This window comes from Cryptomeria japonica, chromosome 3 (genome assembly GCF_030272615.1).
Source record: "Cryptomeria japonica chromosome 3, Sugi_1.0, whole genome shotgun sequence".
Taxonomy (NCBI): domain Eukaryota; kingdom Viridiplantae; phylum Streptophyta; class Pinopsida; order Cupressales; family Cupressaceae; genus Cryptomeria; species Cryptomeria japonica.
Window position 1 is genome coordinate 727143317 of NC_081407.1, and position 21294 is coordinate 727164610.

The following is a 21294-nucleotide window of genomic DNA, read 5'->3' on the forward strand; positions in this document are numbered from 1 at the left end:
ACGGCGCGGATTGTCCAGCGGTCAAGTTTTACTATTTTAAGTCTTCTGCGAGCGTGAAGCGCGTTTGGGGGTGCTTTTTTATTTAAATCAACTTGTCTAGTTGTACCTTTAATTTTTTCTTTTTTTTAATTTTGTTCTTAACTGAATTAATGAATTTTGAGTAGGCCAAATTGTACCATGACTTCTTTGTTCTGTTTTTATACAGATGATACCTATTCTTCAAGTGTCTTAAAAGCGTGATGATAGTTTGCGTGTTGGTTCAGTTTTGGTGAACTCAAAAAGAAATCTTTGATGATTTCTCACATTGGAGTGCCATTATTGTGTGGAAGTACAAGCAAATGTATTATAAGCGTGGTCTACACTACATACCTAGAATTGGATAAATTGGATTTACATGGTGGAACAAATCTGATTGTCTTCACAAGTTGTATATTTTGTATTTGTAATTAGTTTTCGATTTTTTTACTGTAGATTTGACTTTAGTTATTATTTTTTTAATTGAAATAATTAGAAAAAATTACAATAGAAAGACATCAAAAGAGTGTCAATGGGACTATGAACAACACATGAAAATGACAAATGTATGACAATCAGATAGTGAAGACCAACAACATAGGCCATTGCAACACTTAACATCAAGCAGCATAAATATAACATTGTTTGTAGCAACATAAACCATAATAAATAGCATAATATGGTTGTCCATGGCAACACAAAGCATAAATAGCATAAACAAAACATTGTCTTGATTCCTAGTAGTAGCATAAACCTTGTTGCCCATGAGCAAGGTGAATGTGTGATCTTGACCTTGTTGCCCATGAGCAAGGTGAATGTGTAATCTTGACTACCCAGGGGAACACATAGACAACATAAACAATACAACCAACAACATAAACCACAATGAGCATGAAGAAGGGAGAAGAAGTTGTTACTGACAAGTTGGTGATAAATGGAAATGTTAGTAATTTGGTTCTTCTCTTTTGTAAGATAAAATGCAAGATCAATGTTTTGAGACCGTAAGTTTATTTTATTTTTCTTATTTTGCACAATAAACTTAAGATTTGTCGACCCCTTGTAAAGGATGTCACATCACAATTTTGTGGCTTTGTTTCTTATAAGAAAACACCTCTATAATTAATAGCATCTTTTAGATTAATATTGTCTACTTACAAGAAGAGAATAACCATATTTACCAAGATCTCCATTTTTCACCAATTTCTCACCTTTCAAAATTCAAATTTAAATTGGACAAATTTAATCATTGTATACTAATTTGAAGAGTGAAACAATTCAACTTGTATTCTCGGGGGGCGTTGTATAAGAGGACAAATCATAATTCATTTTAAGATATTTGACAGAAGAAGATGCATCTAGAGCTCTCACTTATTACTTATATCATCATTCAAAGAGCCCATATATAAGCATTCACTACTACATCAACTTCTACATACATAGCAACACATAGGTAGACTGCATGGTTATCTGTTGTCTTCAATCCTTATTCACAAGTTTTGAATCAACCCACTCGAGGGTTCAACCACAAGAGAATACATTATACCTAGTATTCTTGTAAAAGGTGTTTATAAACCCTGTAAATTTATTTACACCTAATTAGAAGGTGTGGTAAATTTGTATTTAGATTTATAAACCCACCAAGTCAATTTCAAGAAAAGATGATTGATTTTGTGCACTAAGATTGATTTTGTGTTTAATTTTGCCCCAAATCAAAGTTTAGTTTATAATCTATTACATCATCACAAAACCGAATCTAAAATTAAAGCTTCATTCTGGATTATAAAGCAATGATTTGTAGTTCAATGTTTTCAAGTGCACTTAAACTAAAAAATCTTGATCCTTTTTTGTCATTTTGAGAAGTATGCTTGTCAAATCTCTATTTACTATCTTAGCTCGGTACCTAAGGTTAGATTTATTTATTATTGTCAATTAATTAAATTACACGAGATTTTTAAAATTATTTTTTATAGTCCCTTTCAATATTTGTAATGGTAAAAATAATATTATCATGTCCTTTTCCCTTATATGTTGGACTATCTCTTATTAGATTGTCCTAAATACGATAATTAGCTTACAAGTGGCATATTCATGTGTAAATTTGACATGTATTCCAATCCTTATTATCACAAATCACTAAAAAAATATTATTGATTCCTAAATTCATCATATGCCATCCCAAATCAATTTTTTTGGTGTAAATTTAATTTGATTTAACTCCACAAGCATGGATTTGATCCTTCATTTTTCAAACTTAAAGTTCAAATCCATTTGTTTCCAATAATTTTTCTAGTCATTAAGATTTTAGATATGCACATTTGCTTGACTTGTGTGCTTGGTTGTTGTATTTAGAGACATATATGTATTCATTTGAAAATATTAGGGAATTACAAAATGAAGCACACTAGAGATTTGATTGATAGAATATGTATTATTAGAATTATTAGAGCATTAATCATAGCACATCATCTTAGGTTTGTTGCATTTTTGTTTGTTGTCTTTAAATATTCACTTAAAGTTGAGTCAAGGTAGTCTATCCAAGGGTTCGATTAAGGAGAACTCAACCCTTGTGATTCAACAAATTGCTAAAGGTTTTTGTAAACATGTAGGCAATCCTTATGCAATATCAATTAGCAAATATTGGGTGATAGAAGTTCAAAAGTTTATAGATTACCAAATCATTATTGTGAATTATAAGATCATTATCATGCATCAAATCAAATTTAAACTTGCAAGGATCACCTTAGTAGTCATGAGTTTGATCCCAAATGTAGTTCCCTAGGATTTTTCCCTAGACATCAATTGAACAAATATTGAATGAAAAAAATGTGTTGCACATGGTACACTAATCACATTGCACACCAACAAATGCATATGGTATTGTGACTAGAATAATGACACACAAGACAAACAACACCAATTCATCGAGCATAGTGTCACAAGAAGACCTTCATAAGATGTGGTACATACGTCACCATGATGACCATATAAGAGGGTGGACCTCCCTCCATAATTTAAGATTAGACACTACATTGTGATATTTCTTTCTCCTATATGCAAGGCCCTCACTAAACCCATTCCAATATGTCATAAATGTCACTCAAACGCTTAGGAAACACTGCATAAGAGTTAGGTCAAGTAGAGGTACTAGGGATAATCCATTGAATTGATAATTGGTTAAATGTGTTAAGGCACACTTTCCAATGAAAAGTGGGAATAACTTCCAAGGTATAACACATTTCAATGAAGTGACAGGATAGGAAGACTCAATGGACCAAGGGGAACAAGTTTCATTTAGAAAGTTTCTCCCATAGTTTGAGAAGTGCATATTGTTCAACGAGCAAAGGGTAAACACCAAAGGACACCAACATGCTAGAGGGACTATAGCATGCCAAATGAACTCTAAAGAATTGAACTATAGTTCAAATATGTTATAATCTATACCATGCGTTGTAGTCTTGCAAATTATCTAAATAGATAGTTTTTTGTAAAAGTCCATACTCAAGACTTCTTATCTAACTTCCACAAGGACTCCTACTAAGAACCCAATTCCTTGGCCACAAACGAACCCCAAAATGATTGAACAAATTTTAAGAATAAATCATAAGGTCTCAAACTTGCCTAACAGCTAAACCACACACTAGAAAAAGGCACACTAAAAGCATAATTAAATTTATAAGTGGAACAAGGTATAAGGATAAGAGAGAGAGGGAGGTGGGAGGAGCTAAGGGAACATCCAACACCAATATCGATAAGTTATATTGACACAATACACTACTCTAATTCACATAAGAGTGTCCAACACTTTGAAGAAATACGACAAAACACACAAATAATAGGGTATAATAAATAGAATCTTCATAGAAATTTAACAACACTCAAGAAAAACTAATTTCCTACATATAAGGATACTTATTTGTGATTGAGAAAATAAGCTTAATAGGGGCACAACCACTCTAGGGATATCATTCTCAACTATAATTGGATTTTTTATTTTCTTAATTAACATGGGACATTATATTCACATACTCATTTTACCCAAATGATAAATTAAGAGATTTATTCCATTTTACAAGCACTTGGAAAATATGATAAGAACCATCTAAAATATCATGCATGTTCAACACCATCATTCCAAAAGTAACAATATAGCCTTTCCCACTAATATAGATAGATTACATTTCATCAACATTAGAGGATCAAATAATAAATATATTTTTACATAAAAGGACACTAATATCCTAAAGTATACTTTTTCTCTAAAAATTGTTTGAATAAGAAATTATAAAAAAAGAGATGATAATCTAGTTTTGGACGTGATCCTAAGATATTGTGGACCAATGATTTACAAGTCTCTAATGGTGCTTCAACTCTATCCAACCATGTTCAGAAGCCTCAAGTCCACCCTTCCATGCTAGGAGATAGTCATATGCATATAATCACACTCATGCAAAATAAGAAGAATATGGTCACACACATGTCAAACAACGCATCACACAAATTAGCATTTACAAGGGTAAATAAGCCATCCACACACATACAAGGGTCACAACCCATGTGTTAGATGCAAAATCCAATGATGGGATAGGATATGGGTCTTAGAGGTAAGTTGATGAGTGTCACTTTAATGACATGTTGACCATGTATAATGTTGAGTTAAATTTCAAGAGTTGTGACATGTCCCTTACATCTAAGTCTAAATTTTCAAGAGGCATTCAAATCATGGTGTAGTTATCTTGATTAATCATATTTTTATGTTTATCACCATCTTGATTAATCATATTTTTATGTTTATTTAATTTGTTATGTTAACACTTTTTTAAACCCTTAACTAGCTCTATTCATAAATTCATTTCAAATCTAAGCAAGAAATGAAAGACTACTCCTTTCTTACCCTATACATCAATCCAAAGTCTCCAATGTGTCAAATTTACCATTTGGATGTGGCATGGAAAACAATTCAATGACAATACCAAAACAAATTCTAAAATTCAAGAGAGACTAATCATTCCACAAAATAAAACACTACTCTTGGTTTGAATTTTAAATTTTTAAATTTTTTAACTTGAAAATCATAGATAATTCTTAAATCCACCATTAATTGAGTTGATTAAAACCTCAATTTTCTAACTTCTAAATTAAAAATAAAATTTCAATTTCAATCACACCCTCTTATATCTAAAATGCACAATTACAACTTTTTACATAAAAATTGCATCTAAATTTTTTTTTTACATTACCTTGACTCTATTTACATTTTTTTAAATTTGAAAACATGCAAATAATTAAGAATTTTAAACTAAATCATTCCTATAATATGAAATTAATGTGCATCCATCTTATTTAAGAATGACATTCGAAGGAAATACATTTCAACTTATTTTTTTAAATGGGAGAAATATCTTCCCAACAAAAACTTGAATAGTGAAAAAACCTCTTCTCAAATTCACACCAAATCAATTTTAATCCTAAAAAATTAGAATTCAATCTTTCAAAATTTATTGCCACTAGAGTAAAGAGAGGTTTTGAAGAAAAAAATTAAAAAATCTTGAAAGAAAAGCATATTCCTTCTTTTTTAACAATTACTATTTTTTTAATATTTTTAATAGATTTGTTTTTCAATGTAAATTGTTTTTTTAGTTTGTTTCTTTCAAATATTAATAAATTATCTTCCATAATAAAAATTAAGGCTAATGTATTATAACTAGCTTATCAATAATATATTCTCATATAATAATCGAAATAATATAATATCATAATTTCATTTAAATTTGATAATATTTCAAATGTTAAAAGGAGAAGAAATCTATTAATTTTATACATTTTCAACTATCTCAACTCTACTTTCATATAAGAAAATTGCTTATTTTGAAGATACAATTAAATACACTTTACTTTTCTTCCACTAGAAATAAAATAATGTAATAGATAGTTTTCCATTAGAATGAAATTAATTATCTTTCAATTTAAAATATTTCATATTTTATGAACAATCTAAATATGCATGTTAACATAAGTAAAATGTAACGCAACAATATAAAACAATTACACACAAAGGGCTACTCACTTCAAATCTTTAAACAACACATACAAAATCCATAACTACAACATATTTAAAATTAGATTCACACAAGCATTCACAAAACTCATCTCACACTAAAATTGAGTGAGATAGAGGTTAACAAGTTTTTTTAATCAATGTGATCATCTCCAAAGTAACCATTATTGGGCACACCTTGTCGAAACATCAAGTATACCTATGTCATATAGAATAGATAAAGAAATGTCTAAATAAAAAACATGAAATAATATCAATCTAAATCAATAAACCATCACATCTAGCTGGAAAATATTTATGACTAGCACAAAATAGCCATCAAGATGTAGACACAATAATAATCCAAAATGTTGAATCAATTATAATAATCACGCCTATATTGTATATAGAAAAAATAATGAAGCTAAAACACCATAATAATTCAAGGATAGATAGGGATAGCATGTGCATCCCATAATACATAGTCAAAATTATATGCATATACAAAACCTCATTGAGAGCAAATTGATAGCAATATAAACATCATCACTAAGAATAGTAATAGAACCAAAGAAAAAATCAATAGATGTATAAGGCACAAACACCTAAGTTGGTACACCATAAAGCATATTATTTTATTTCTATTTAAGTGATAAAAGACAAAAAAAAAAAATAGAGCCTTGATGAATAGATCCTTAACATCTAGATAGACATTTTTGCATCAAAATTAAAATTAAGTACCCATGCATTTATGTTATTTTATTTAACATTTAATTTTTCAATTATTTATATTTGTGGCATCGATTATCCCTCTCATTATATAAGGGTTAATCATTTTTTTATGAATCTCATGTATTTAGTTAGCCTAGATTTATGTAAAGGGATTGCATTCCCTCACATTTTGGTGGAAACATCTACTATACACAACCCATAGGTTTTACCTTCTAATTAAGTTTTTTCATACTTAATTTTTTTGAGTATTTTATGCTATTTTCAAATCTTATTAAGGTTGCACTTACTCTTGTGTGTGATCAAAATGATTGAAAATGGGATCCTAGCCTAGAAACATAAACTAAGATCCCAAATCAATATCATTCATTGGAGGAAATAACCACCAAGATTCAACTTCACTCCCAAAGTTGAGTGATATGAAACATCAAATTAAAAATATTCACAAAATTTTATCCAAAAGATTATATTCCTACAATTTATGGATTGTGGAAAAATGATACCAAGAAATAATAATAGTTAACTAAAACATCTAATTCGCAGAAATTTATAGGACAAAAATTTATGCCAGAATAGTTTGAGAATGCAAATGTTTAAGAATGTGCAACAAGTTGATAATTTCCTTTTCAAAAGAGGTAATCTATAATAGTGAAAAACAGCTCAAAAATATTATGCATGCTCTGCTAGAGACAATCTAAGCAAGGATTCTTCAAGAATGGAAATATGTACTCAGTCAAGAGTGGAGAAATCAACCCTATCTGCCTCTGCATAATCTAAGCCTCCTCTTGCTACCTACGAATGGTCTCTAATGTCTCTCGTAATTGCAATGTTTTGTGTCTGTTTGATTTGTGTATCCCCTCTTTATCCACGCCTCCCATAAAAAAATAAATAATGTTACCCTTATTCTATATTAAGAGGCTAGTATCAAAAGAGCATGGAGGAGTCATGCACACAACCTCTTTGAAATTCGCACAGACAATCAACTTGCATGTTTGAGTTCAGTCCATGCTTGGAGCTAAAAAATATCAATTCATTTATATATTTAAGGGTAGATCCCTATATGAAATCAAACAAAAGAAAATAAAATCTTTTATTTCTCTAATTAAGTTAATTTTGTTGTGTTAATAAATCATAAGGCAAAATGAATATTCATTTTTTTTTTTTTACTAATTTAAACAATGATAATGCATAATTATCAATTGAACCAGTTATAATACATAGTGCATAATACACAATTCAACCAATCATAAGGCATAATGCACAACATATTCATGATAGAATCAATCTATATGTATGACTAATATATTTGCGTGTGTGATTTCATCATGCCATTTGTTGCCAAACAACTAAATCGCCGCTACCTTAACTATGTTCTCATCTTCAACCTATTCACTGCACTCATTTAAACTCAACTTTTGGTCAAGATGTTAGCACATGAATCTATAATCATAATCAAAATCACTTGCAACAAATAATTCATCACCATTTAAATCTCAATTTCATGCATTTTTGGTAATCACATCTAATTACCACACACACACACACACACACACACACACACATTTACCAATGAATCAAATAACATAAGGCAATCATTCCAATGGTCTCATCCAACTTTTATGAATTATTAATGTTAGGTTTATGTAAGAAAAAATCAATATGTGACATGATGCTCCTTGAACTCAAATTTGTTCTTGAATGAAAGAAATATGATTTGAAATGAAATTGCTAGATTATGAAATATGACCAAATGAATTAGAGATGATGCCTTTATATTTAGGATTCTCAAGGTATTTTCACATTTAGGCTAATTTCCAATGGTCATATCAAAATATCGAGATTAGATCACAAATTGTAAAAACTGACACTTTGACATGTTCAAATTTGGGCCCCTTTTAGAGGGGTTGTGGTGTTAAGCACCATAGTCCACCCATAAAAGGGAAAACTAAAGGTAGTTGTAGAGTGCACAAGCTCAAGACATAGGATCAAGTCACCTCGTGAGCATATGACAATAATTTGGATGTGATAAGGCCCAAATAGGCTCAAAATATTCTAGATGGAGGCACACTAAAACAAGGGACCAAAAAGGAGAATGAAACTTTAAGGGGTTACAATTTATGACACTACATTTAGCCCCCACTTTAGAAAGAGTATGAAACTATACTCATATTCATCGTAAACTAGAGATGAAGAGATAGATCAGCTCAGAGTAAGACAAGCTAGGATAGGATGACACTAAGTTTGAGGGATTTATAAGCTCCCAAGCATAGGATTCTATCAATCCATGCAAAAACCTTCAAATATACACAAATCAAAGAAAATTAGTACTAAAGCAAACAAATGGTCCAAGTCAACTAGTTGAAGAGACCTCGATGTCAAAAATGGACCTCAACTACTATCATTCTCGACATGTCATTGTAAGAGAACAAGTGGACTTATAAAAAGAGATGAAAGCATACACCAATTGATGATAGAAGGTATGAATTCCACTAGTCAACAAGGCATGTTATGTTGGGTGATTAATGTAGTGCAAAAAGTGATCACACTAGCAAGCTACACTATATCGAGTAATCAACACCTAAGAAGGTGTAAACAACAACGATCTCACTAGCAAGCCACACTATACTAAATGACTAATATTTGAGGAGGCATAAACAATAACAATCACACTAGAAATCCAAACTATACTAGATGGCAAAGAACAAGAGGAAGATAGAGATCCACATCAAGGATATTAAAACACCTTCAACACCAAGGAGACATCTTCAACAAAAAATGAATGCATTCCAAGCTATTAAGAATATACTTATAAATAATACAATGCTTCAAGCAAGGAAGAGATAGCTGTAAAGATACCTTGCAACACATGTAAAAGGATCCTTATGAAGAGATCTTTGTCTAAAGATATCTACTTCCATAAAGAGAGGAGATATTTAATAAGGATTGCATCTTCAATAAAGAAAGGGGATGGAGATTAATAATAGACACCTCCCAATTGCTAGGAGAAGATATTCTCGATGAAGGATTTCACACTTTCAATACCAAGGAGAGATCATTTAAAAGATATATGCTTTCAAGAAGAGGTCCTAATCAAGGATAACATCCTCATGAAGGACAAACAATTCTATGCAAGAAAGGAAAACCCTTATGAATGATACAACTCAATAAAGGGAAAGTGGATCCTAAAGAAGGATAAATGTTTGAAAACTATTATTTCCCAAAGTATAAAGACAAGAATAATTGAGATATTATGTTGCTACCCAAGTATGATTGCACTTGAAATTGTACCACCATGAATGACAATGAGCCCCCAAAAGAAAAAGCTACGAGTGTCACATAGTGAGGAGCAACATAATAGGAAAAAAATGTTATTTAAAAGGGACATGACAAAGGTGCCACTCATTGTCACTTGTCATTTAAATGATACTAGTTATGATAAGTTGTTGAATTTTACAGTCCAAATCTCAACTTTCATTAATGGAATGGCCGTGAATTTGATGATACATACAAAAAGATTTTCTTGATTTTGTTTATGATTCTTCCTTCAATTTTTCCAAGGGAGAGTAATCAAGTTGTCTTGAACAAGTTCAAACAAAATATTTTCTTGGTTAGATGAAAAGTTAGGAGAAGAAAACATAAATGTATTAAACAATGGAGGGGGATGTAAACAAAGGAGGAGGTTGGAAACTTAAACCTTTTTTAGAGAATCACGATGTAGATTTCTCACGAGCCTCAATAATTTGTTCCATACATCCTAAACCATGTCCATTGTATCCATGTTTAGAAAGAATTTTAAAACCAACTCCATATTATTTTTCCAAACTAAATCTAGGATACTTAGTGGGTGTTGAAATGTTAGAAGGAGAGGGGCCACTCTTAGTTTCAATTGGGTTGAATTCTAAAGAGCACCAATCATCATTAAGACATGTGTTGTAAGAAGAAGAGGTTGGAATTGATTTAGAAGAAGAATGGATAAATGAAACACAAGGTTCCTTCAAGGCTTAAACTTTAAATTCAAGGAATTTATACTCTCCACAAAAGGAGGGTGTAAAGCTTAAAGGACACCAATTATCTTCTAAGGGAGCATCATCAATAGGAGATTATGATGTAGAAGGAATCATAGTGTTAAAGGAAGATATGAATCCTACTCCTTTTTCAACATCACTATGCAATTTTATATCAACAACTAGTGTCCACATCTTGTTATTGTGAATGAATTTGAGTGAGAGATGAAGAGTAGAAGGGATTGCTTGCATAGCATGAAGCCACAGTCTACCTAAAAGAAGGTTGTATGTGAGAGTATCAAGTATGACATGGATAGGTGTGGGTACGATCATAGGACCTACTTCAATAGGCAATGTAATTGTACTTAATGACTATCTATTAAGACATGGCTTGTATAAAATGGGAATGGATTCGAGACTATTTTATCCATTAATAAATAGTCTCTTTTGTGTTCTCTTATGATCACTTGCAAGGATAATCCTTTTGCCAAAATTCCCTTGGCAAGTGCTTTAAATTTTTGTAAGAGAGCTATCAAGACATTCTTAAGTCCTTTTTAGGAGCCACTAGGAATTTTATTTCTTAGATTGAAGCTAAAACAAAGAATAAATTCACCAACTAATATTTTAAGTGTTTTTAGATTGTTGTTGTTCTATTCTTGTGGAAGTGCTACACAAAACTGAGTTTATATTTTTTAAGCTCTAGTGGAAATATTAGAAATAGTGGAAAGATTAGAAATAGTATATTGATATGCCATTTTGTAACTATAAGCCTTACAAAGGATACACGTGGATTTCACCTCATTTGTATATGGTGCAAAAGTTGAAATGATGGATGGACTCTCCAATACTTAGTTAGCAAATGACAATAGAAGATTTAGATTGTTTGGAAAACTATTATTAAGTTGAAGCTTACTCATTTTGCCTAGTAAATTATACACCAATTTATTTCTATATTGGCTTACTTGGGAATCTCCAAACCCTATGCTCATTTTGTGGGCATCTATAAATTATTAGACATCTCTTTTGGTTTTAATTTAGAGCTTCATACACTCTAGAATTGGATCTGTGACTTCTTCAAACCTTTTAGATATGAGCTTTTTATTGGCATATGATCCTTTTGAGAGTTTCACCCAACATCCCTACAAAATTTCTATCGATATGGTATGCTTTCAAAGTGGAAATCCTTTTTAGCATTTGGGAAGATAGAAATTATACATTTTTTATTGAATGTGTTGTTGATAATAAATTGTATATATTAAATCCATGATCTCTTCTAATGTTTTACAACATATACAATTATAAGCTAATAAAGTTGCACTTGAAGTAGCCCACCTCTAAGTGCTTCTTGATCATTGGGGGAATGTGCCTTATATAGTCACTAGGTTGATATTGATCTCCTCTCCTTCTACTAATGAGGACAAATCCCCTTAGTGAGGTTATTGATGTGGTCGAAGTCAGAATGCTCATATGCATGATGGTTCCATACTCCTCAACATAGAGCTTGTGGTAACAATGTTCATGATTGGTCCCAATCCTCTCACTGATGTTCAACTTCTCCCTAGCATTATAAGAAAGCAACTCCTATTGACTAAAAAATGAGAATTTTCCTTGTCTTGCACTAGCTATTTCTCATCTTAGGGCTTCTAGTCAACTAGTTGAGGATGTGTAAGATACTAAGAATCAAGTACATGATGGTGCTCTTATTATATGAGAACCCATTCTCAATGTTAAGAATAATTTAATTGACCGAGAACTAGATGACCATGATACACCTCTTTCTACAAGATTTATATCTCTTATCACTTAATAACTTTTTTTTAATTTTAATATTTAATATAAAAATCTTTTCTAAATTTTGAAATGTGTTTATCCCTCATCTTTTTATTATATATTTATTTTTTATAAAATAAATAAAAAATACATCTTTCAAAAAATAAAATAAATTTAAATTATATTGACTTCTTTCTTAACAAACTTTCTTACCAAACATCTATTTAAAATTTAAAATTAAAACCTAAAATGGATCTTGAACATAAACAACATACATATATCGGTTCATGTTTTTTTTTTTTCCAAGAGTGACATCATAAAACTAGATTTGTGATAGTTTCAAAATTTTAGTCCCAAACACTCCTTAATAAAAAGGGTGTTAATATTAAAATTAATATTAGAAAGAATAAAAAAGAATGAAAAACTAAAATAATTTATGAGCGTAGGTGATGTCATAATTAATATTAGAAAGAATAAAAAAAGTCATGAAACACTAAAATAATTTATGACTGAAGGTGATGTCATAGCTTTCATGTCATTTTGATATTTGGTGAGAAGGGGCCCATAATGTTTAAAATTAATATCGTTTAGATATATTGTCAATGTTGTAATCAATTGACTTCTTTCTTAACAAACTTTCTTACCAAACATCTATTTAAAATTTGAAATTAAAACCTAAAATGGATCTTGAACATAAACAACATACATATATCGGTTCATGCTTTTTTCTTCCAAGAGTGGCATCATAAAACTAGATTTGTGACGGTTTCAAAATTTTAGTCCAAAACACTCAATAAAAAGGGTGTTAATATTAAAATTAATATTAGAAAGAATAAAAAATAATGAAAAACTAAAATAATTTATGAGCGTAGGTGATGTCATAATTAATATTAGAAAGAATTAAAAAAGTCATGAAACACTAAAATAATTTATGATCGAAGGTGATGTCATAGCTTTTGTGTCATTTTGATCTTTGGTGAGAAGGGGCCCATAACATTTAAAACTAATCTTGTTTAGATATATTGTCAATGTTATAATCAATTTTGTATAGTATTTTTATATTGATATTTAATGAACATTTACCTTTTGGTGATTTTTTTTATTGGATGAAAAATGTGATTTTTTTAATTTTTAATAATTTTTGTAGTTATGCATTTATTATTATTATGATTTAATAATTGATCATCGTTTTTATTATAGTATAATTTTTTTGGCCTCCTCTCAATTGTAGTTTTAAAATCATAGATTTATATAAATTTTTATATTTGTAAAGATGAAAACATTTTTTTATTATTAATTGAATATAAATATGAATTATTTAGATTAATTATTATTAGTGGGAAATGGATAATTGTAATGAAATACTTGAAATGAAATAGAAAGGATAGTATTTTTTGTTATGGATTATGATAAAAAAATTTATGCTATATAGAATTTAATTATTAAATTAGATAAAATTAATTATATAGAATTTAATTATTAAATTAGATAAAATTAATTATATGGAATTTAATTATTAACTTTGTTGTTTGGGAAATATGGTTGTTTTAAAATTTTGTAGATCAAATTTACACTTTGGAGGATTGAACCCATGTGTTGTGAAGATATTTTGAGGCACACAATTGATCATGTTGTTTATGTGCTTTTGAGACCTAGTTATCTCTATTATTTGTTGAAGCATAAGGATTGATAACATTGAAAACTACCATCGAGAAACCACCAATTGCAAGGGTTGTGTTCTCATAGGTTGGCTCCCTCGATTAGATCCACTTCATGGTTGTGAAATAATATCAAAGACAACAATTAGGCATGCAAGTGTCCTAGATGAATTTGATGTAGATTAGGTTCCATTTAATGCTCCAAAGTGAAGTGTTCCTATAGTGATTCTCCTTTAAAATGAATAGAAATTTTGGATTCCTAAATTTATGAGTTTACAATATATTGGATATTTTTAAATAACAAAACATAACAATAAATTACACAAACATGTACACTAATTCACTCATAACAATTAGTTAAATAGGTAGGAGCCAACAAAATTTGACTTTGAATATTTGAACTTCAAGGGTAACATATGTATGGTGCAAGATTAAACCCACATGGCTTGGGAATAACCTTTTGTGAATTCAAAGGTGGTGAATGAATGCTTAGAAGTTGGTGCAATAGTAGGCATAAAAATGGCGAATTGATAAGAATAAGTGCAAATATGTATAGGATGAGCTTGAGTGGATGGAAGTATGTGTGAATGAAAATTAGTAACAAATTGAGGAACAAGCCCAACTTTATATAAGAGTGTACCATTTGTTGATATGTAATTACATCAAGTCATTCCATCAAAATGGACCTAAAACCAAATGGGAATCAATATGTAGGAATGAAAATTTTATCATTATACTTTGCTCCTATTTTGAGGTCCATGTGAATCCTAAATGTAAAAGTATCTCAAAGTATATGAGCAATACAAACATGCATGTAAAGTAAATATTTAGACATAAAAAGATATTGGGTTTCATGTAAAGTAATCAACTCAACTATATGTCTTCATGTGTTCCATGTAAACTTGCAAAATAATGAAAATATTTAGAATTATGTAACATTTTTCACATAAGTAGAATTAGGCACAACCACAAACTAATTTTTTTTTGTGTGTGTGGGGAAATTACACATGTGTGAGTGAGAGAGAGAGTGATTATGCTTGTACAAAATGGTATAGCATATTAGGCACTGCCATGTCATGTGGTCAAGATCCATTTGAACTCAATGATGAATCTTTGTATAGGCACATATAAATATTTATAACCTCAACATAAGAGTGTTAGTAATAGGATATGCCCCATTCAATTAGTTGTATCATAATTGGAGGATGGAGAAAATAACACATGAAAAGTAAATATAATGTAATTATTCCTAAATACAATATGTGAAAAAAAAAGACATCTTAAAGGATAAAACTGAAAACTTATAGGTTAGAGATAATAGGGAATCTATATAAATTTGCCCCTAATATAGGTAAATAAAAAAGGGGAAGTAAGCCTAATTAAAATTAAAAAATTATGAGTGTATATATCACAAGGAAGGTACATGCCTCCAATGTGGCTCATATATAATCACTTGAATGATATGGTGAAAAGAGCCCTCGAAGGCTATATGTCAAGTGGTGATAATGAAAAATAGGTTATTATATAAATGGGTAAGTGTGTGTATATATAATACATGTTTAAGAAAGTGCACACAAATATGATTACCCCTAATAGGGGAAATGTGATAAGATAGCTTCAAAAGCATGATAAAAAAAGTGGAGGGTCAAATGAAAATTATATATTGTAATGGGATAAGAATAAGTCAGAGACGTGATAAGGCTCATAAGAATGTGGTGTAAGCAAGGATGAGATCATAACATAAAGGTGATAAGTGTAATATGAGATTATAAGCATGATAATCATTATAACCATGAGATACAAATATGAAAGTGTCCAAAATATAAAATTCCAAAATTTAAACATGAGAAAAGTTAAGATCATGATAAAGCTATTCATTAGCATAAAATCAACATAATCATAATGAAGGATAAGGATCACAAGGATATTATAGATCATGCATCATCATAAAATCATGTCACAAGGAACAATATAAAACCCAAGGTGGTAAGAGGATATGGATGTAAAAAAGGGCTTGTAGACAAGTATGGTACATTAACATAAGAATAATGTAAGAAAGATGCCTCCAAGTGGGAAAATAAAACATAAATCACAATATAGAACTTAGAATGAGAGTAGGACCTATGCAATAACAATATAATAATCAAAGGTGCCAAAGCATAAGGACACACAAGGTAAATAAATGAATAGGAAATGAAGATCACAAAATACATGGCACAAGAAAAGGCCAAAGTAGGAATGGTATGTAACACAAGGAAGAAGAGACATGAACAACATAATAATGTTCAAAGTAACCATGTCAAAACTTATCACTAAAGGTGTCTATGTATCCTCCACATGTTATATAAGAATATGGATACATAAACATAATGCTAAGAAAAAAAAGAAAAAATATAAAATATGGTGAGCAGTGAGAAGGATAAGTGAGGATATTTATTCAATGAAGTCATTCTTCATCATGCGTATCATATGTTTCTCTTTTATGTCATATGTAATATCAATATAGGATGTGTTATAGTGTATAAGAATAATATCTTGATGCACATGCTTTGTTTCCATGTGCTCCACCCACGCTCCACCTCATCAATTGAGGAGTTTTTTTATTATCTCATAATATGATTAATTTATATATTCTATTTGTTCATAATTTTTTAATTTCATATTTGAATGCAATACCTCTATGCATAAATATCCATGGTGGTAAGTATAAATACATTGAGCCTTGTGTAGTGCAAACATATAATTATCCACTAGTTTGACAAGAGGTAGGGTAATGACATTATGTTTCAAAAGTTATTCTATGTAGTGAGCAAGATTAATGTTTTGATGCACATGCTTTGCTTCCACATGTTTCACCTCATCAAATCAAGAGTTTTGATCTCATTAGTATGCTTCATGTATATCTTCCATTTATCTAAAAGTTCTTTAATTTTATGTTTGAATGCAATGCCCTTATGCATAAATATCTATGTTGATAAGTATAGATGTATTGAGTCTTGTCTAGTGCAAACATGGAATTATCCATTAGTTTGCAAAGAGTCAGGGTAATGGTATTGTGTTTCAAAATTTATTCTATGTGTAAGACTAGGAGGTATAGAAAGTTTTTGCATTAGAACCTCTTGGTCTCTAGATAGTTTAAGAGAGCATATCATAAGAGGAAAGGTATGTTTAGTAGATGTATAATACAAGTGGATAATGTGATAACAAAGATCTTGAAAGTTAAGTCATGAGTAAGTATCATTCCATCCATACTATCCTCATGGACAAGTCATGTTTATAAAAATGAGAATGAAGGAATGTTGTAAATTTATAAAAACAAGTATAAGGAAATAGTATAAATCAAACCATTATAAATATCTACTATTTCTAAGATGAAGTATAAACTCAACAACCAATAAGATATCATCATCTAGTCATAAGCAAAAAAGAATGATTTAATATGTAAATAAGCATAAAAAGTACCATCATAATAATCATGTAATAATTCCTCACTAAGAGCTATAATGCCATCATGTAATGTATGGAAAGGAAATGCAGTGTTAATACGAGCCTAATGAGAAACATGAAATAACATAAAGGTGCGCATTATCATCATGTAAGACATCACTATGTAAAATAATATATAGGTTCTACATGATATGTAGAAAAATGATCACCATCATGTATACAATAAAATAATTCACCCAAATCACATGAATCTATGGTCTTAACACTAGCATAACATAAACATAAGTATTATCAGGAGCTATAATATATCCATGTACATATGTGAAGAGGGTATAACATCATTAACACCCATTATTCTAGATGCATCAATAGTATATGACAAATATTTAATAGGTAAATTATCATCACTATTACAAGCCATGGTCAAAGTAAGATCGATATAAGACTCATGGAAAAATGAAATAAGTATGTCTGGAAGGAAAGGATGGGCACCAACCAACTTAGCGAAGGATGGAAAATTAAATACATTGTAAATAATAACTCCATTAAAAACACATCCTTAGTAATAGAATGAAAGGTCATTAGAGTATGAAGAATGGAACCTATTGCAACACAATAGTATGCCACAATTTTGGGCCAACCTTATTTTTTTCCTAAATTCAAACTCTATTGAAAATAAATAGGGGGTTCAATTTAAGGGGTATGGATTAGATATAAGACTATGGGGGTTAGCTTGAACCTCCCTAGTCTCTGATTAAACTCTACTTTGTGGAGCCTCTAGAGAAGTCTCCTTTTTCTCCTATTGAAATGCTAATAATAAAGTTAGTTGACCTCAACTTTTTGGGGGTTCAATGAGATTTTATTCATATCCATACATCTATGTTATCTTTTAAAAAATTATAATATATACTATTTTTTTAATATTATATATTTTATTTTTATAATCAACATAGGTCCATTATGTAAAACTGATTACCTCTATTCAAAACACTAGGAAACAAAATATGTTAAAAATAAAAATGAAAATCCATTACACTTTGCATGGATGACCTTGTAATAATGAAAAACTAATTTTGATAAATGTTAAGAGAAATGTGTTACCATTAAATACAATTTGGAAATTTCTATTAGTACCAATTAAATTAATTAATAATACATTAATAAAAAGTACTAAAAAAATATTGTTGCATCATATTTAAACATCTACTATTGAAGCATATTTAACTACATTTACTCATATGCATTAAACAACATCTACAATATTGCATAAAACACCTTAACATAACCATATTCATAACATCATATTTATGCAAGAGGAATAGAAATACAACAACTATCATTCCCTAGGGTACTTCAACACCATTACTTAAGTAAACTCTAACCCATAAACACATCCACATCTTTGATAGCATTGCATTAATTACATTAATTTACTAATCAATTACTTCCTTCTTAACATGAGAATCATTAACTATCGAATGCATATCCTAACATATCCCCATTGACTCTTAGGTTCATTTTAAAGCACTAAACCAAATGTTCCTAATTCCACTTCCCAAAACCATCTAAAATGATATCATCTTTTCCATGCAAAGCATCAAATAAGGTAAACTTAGTTATTTCCTTTAATATAACCATACACGCCTACAAGCTACTCATACATTTCCATATTCAAGAGATAACCAATAATAAGGAATAACATCTTTTCCACTAAGAACATTCACTCTAATGCATACATGATCATTTAACATCCTCATTACAATCCATAGATACACATAAAGATAATCCAATAACATTACTTAATCATTCAATTCCTTCCAATCTATGATTTACATTCATGAATATCCAAATTACAATAAGGGCTGCTAAAATGATTATAATAGCATAATCCATTACAATACTTCATAGCCTTAACCTACTACAAGTCCTATTAGATAAGATTGCATGTTACAAGGTACCTATTCTCTTACACTTACAATATGAATTTCCTCATGATACATGATACATTATTACAATTTCAATACATAGAATATGCTCCAAGAATCTATTTACATGAAGAGAAGACATGAATCCACATCCACACATGCTAGTATCCAACGAAGAACATCCCAATGGAAGAAGGCATCAAACCACCCGACCATGTGGAACCTATAAGGAACCACCCCTCGTGCTTGGAGATGACACAAGTTTCCAACACATACACTCTAGACCTAAGTTGACACCTAGAAACCAAAGGATATAAACATAACAACCACATAACTATAACTTAATTCACACCACAAGGCTAAAATGAAAGTGTAAAACTCCCAAAGGCATACCAACAATCAAGGCATAAGGACCCTAGACACATGTAGGGAAAGAGTGTCATCACATGCTATCCTCACAAAGAAGGTAATACACCTTGATAGACATGTCACCACATGTTATCCTCGCAAAGAAGGTTCAACCCTGATAGACATGTGGAACCACAACTCAACCTATGTGAGAATCAAGGGAGTATGGTTTGTCATCTCTATGGCCTTCCCAATCTTATCCCAAAACAACCTCCCTGGGACTAAGCATTGGGGCCCAAAACTCTATTCATTATTTTGATTAAATGAATCTTAAATTCCCAAACCATGTAACTAATTATTAAGGTTATCACTTTATTACATAAGGAAAACTTTCATGAGCTCCTAGAAGTCTAGACCCACAAGCATCCTCACAAGCAACCATCTTGGTGGTCTATTCTCACATGACCCCAGCCGACACATGAAATCCCACTCCCCCTATCCATGTTCCAAGACCTTAGGGTACACACAACATCACAAGAGGCTCATACAAATGTATTCCACAAGAGACATCCACATACATAAAGATATGACATCCAACAATAAACATAAGCCATAATTCTAATATCATGAAATAACCAAGAGCCTCAATAATCAATTGCAAGACCAAACATAATATCCCATTGCTCAACCATATGCAAATCTATCCTCCACAACAAGGCACATCAACTTGCTGGAGCCAAAATACATAAGCCAATTATCAGAATATACCAATACATAGATTTGGGAACCTCAAGAATATCATCAAAAGGCTTTGGTACAAAGCAAAATTCAACAAATTGATCACGGAAAATTCAAAAACTATCAAAATACCATAATAGGGTGATTTAGCACATCCACAGGAAATAATAGCGCATAGACCAATTCTTTTAGTGCATAGACCAATTCTTTTAGCGCATAGACCAAATTAGCCATCCACATAGAAAGACTCAGAAATTAGGATTAAACACATTATTTAACCAAGACTCAATCAGAACATGAACATAGTTCCATGACAATACACAAGAACTAACCAAACACAAAGGAAGCCATAGAGATACTCCCAAGGAGTGAAAATCTAATAATAGGATTTCCAAATAACCCAAAAGACAATCAACAAAGCTTCTTCATACAATAACCATCACAAGGTGTTTTCTGGAAATCCATAGGTAATACAATGCAGAGATACAATTCACAGTGGTAGCCCAAATAGTAATATAAATATATAAATGCATTGATTCCCCAAACCATAATAATATATCTTGATAAATATATTTATATATACCATTCCCAAATATTTTCCCAAATCTCATGCATCAATCGTTACA